This window comes from Triticum aestivum, chromosome 7B (assembly GCF_018294505.1).
Source record: "Triticum aestivum cultivar Chinese Spring chromosome 7B, IWGSC CS RefSeq v2.1, whole genome shotgun sequence".
In the NCBI taxonomy this organism is placed as follows: domain Eukaryota; kingdom Viridiplantae; phylum Streptophyta; class Magnoliopsida; order Poales; family Poaceae; genus Triticum; species Triticum aestivum.
This window is the reverse complement of record NC_057813.1, coordinates 314,389,128-314,391,902: the sequence shown is the minus strand read 5'-3', so window position 1 is coordinate 314,391,902 and position 2,775 is coordinate 314,389,128.

Sequence of the window (2,775 nt, the reverse complement as noted above, 5' to 3'; positions counted from 1 at the left end):
AACTTAGTTTTGAATGCTGTTTTCCATTCATCTCCCAATTTCATACGAATTTGATGGTATCCACTACGCAAATCAACTTTGGAGAATATTGTAGAGCCACTCAATTCATCAAGCATATCATCTAGCCTAGGAATAGGATGACGATAACGAATAGTAATATTATTAATGCCTCTACAATCAACACACATACGTGATGTACCATCCTTTTTTGGCACTAGAATAATAGGAACAGCACAAGGACTAAGGGATTCGCGTATATAACCTTTGTTGAGAAGCTCTTGTACTTGACGCATAATCTCCTTCGTCTCCTCTGGATTGGTACGGTATGGTGCACGGTTTGGCAGTGAAGCACCGGGAATTAAGTCAAACTGATGCTCAATCCCTCGAATAGGCGGTAATCCCGGTGGCACGTCTTGTGGAAAGACGTCAGCGAACTCCTGCAAAATGTTAGTGACAGCAGGAGGCAAAGAGGAAGGCACGTCCTCAAATGAAAATAATGCCTCTTTGCACACAAAAGCATAGCAAACAGATTTGCTGAAATCTAGCTCATCAATATCAGATTTGGTGGCAAATAAACATGCACTTTTCAATTTAATTTCAGAAGCAACACTAGATGGTTTGATAGAGGCAAAGGTGTCCCGTCTTTCGATGAGATGGTGGATTTCGCTTTGGTGGAAGTCGACTTTGACGATCCGACTACGAACGTGCGAGGACGTCGCGCCTTAGCAATCGCTAAACCAACTCCGAGAGGTTATTGACCACGCCGGAGCACGATCAACCTGACCACGAGGGTCTGTTTCCTACGAGCAAACGAAGAACAAGCAAGAAACTAAGATTGCAATCTGGATATTGCGAATATAAGATGAAAGCTTTATTGATCAAGGTGGGGTTCTGTGACGCCTTTGTCTGGTCGTTGAACACAAACGAAGTACGCGAAGTTGCAGCTATGGCGAACTTTTAATCTAAACAAAACCCAAAGTCTAAACGATGCCCTAAGGGCTGTATATATGGAGGAAGAGGGGGGAATTTCGTGGCCCTTGGTTGAGGGGTCCGAAATCAACCCTATCTCTTGTTTCCCCACACATACGGACTCTAAAAATAGCCTATACTTATGTATTTCGAAATTACATGGGCCTGGCCCAATAATAAGGTGACGCAGCACCTAAAATAGCCTCGGGACGAAATTTATGAAGTGGCATCTTGTATATTTCGTCCAAGGCTTCATGCACCCATTATGGTGGCTTCAAAGTCCTGAAATCATCACTTGTAACTCCATTCTTGTTCTTGCTCCAATGTTCATCCTTCTCCAAGCTAGGCCCTTCATTTGTAAGCAAAACAAATGTATCCAATTTAGGCAGCATCATATTCTCATGAACATTAGAATCATTACCAAGAAACGAAAGTACCTGGTAATTTAGTTGGCGTGCACGAGCTCTAGTAATTGGTCCAGTATGTATAGCAGCAGGGGCTGTGGGTGTAACAATTGTGTTGATGTCCTCATCATTAATCCTCCTCCATGCGCCTCCTGCAACAACAAAAGACGAACGGAGCTAGCTGGAAAGCATAGCTTGTTAGCACGAAACACAAATCCATCGTTAACGACGAACTTGTTCCACATTCTTCCTTCTTTACAATTCTGCATTACATCTTTAAAATCAGCATCATGCACATATTGATCTTTGATGGTCTCCAAACCAAATATTTTGAAGTCAAGTTGTGAAAGCATAGTATAGCGGCGAGACAATGAATCAGCAATAACATTTTCTTTTCCCTTCTTGTGTTTAATGACATAAGGAAAAGTCTCAATGAATTCAACCCATTTAGCATGTCTACGATTCAGTTTAGCTTAACTTTTAATATGTTTCAAAGATTCATGATCAGAATGTATAACAAATTCTTTGGGCCATAAATAATGTTGCCATGTTTCTAAGGTCCGAACAAGAGCATATAATTCTTTATCATAAGTAGAATAATTCAGACTAGGCCCACTCAATTTTTCAGAAAAGTATGCAACAGGTTTGCCATCTTGTAATAACACACCTCCTAATCCAATTCCACTAGCATCACATTCAAGCTCAAAAGTCTTATTAAAATCAGGAAGTTGGAGTAAAGGAGCATGTGTCAACTTATCTTTCAATACCGAGAAGGCTTCTTCCTGTGCGGTACCCCAAAGAAAAGGCACATCTTTCTTTGTAAGCTCATTGAGAGGTGCAGCAATGGTGCTGAAATCTCTCACAAAACGCCTATAGAATCCAGCGAGGCCAAGAAAACTCCTCACTTGTGTGACCGTTTTGGGTTGTGGCCAACTCTCAATAGCTTCAATCTTGGCTTTATCAACTTCAATTCCCTGTGGAGTAACAACATAGCCAAGAAAAGATACTCGGTCGGTGCAAAAGGTGCACTTCCCAAGGTTACCAAACAAACGTGCATCACGTAGAGCAATAAAAACAACACGTAAATGTTCCAAATGTTCTTCCAAAGATCTGCTATAAATCAATATGTCATCAAAGTAAACTACCACAAATCGTCCAATGAAAGCACGTAAAACTTTGTTCATTAATCTCATGAAAGTACTAGGTGCATTAGTTAACCCAAAAGGCATGACTAACCACTCATATAATCCAAACTTAGTTTTAAATGCTGGTTTCCATTCATCTCCCAATTTCATACGAATTTGATGGTATCCACTATGCAAATCAACTTTGGAGAATATTGTAGAGCCACTCAATTCATCAAGCATATCATCTAGCCTAGGAATAGGATGACGATAACGAA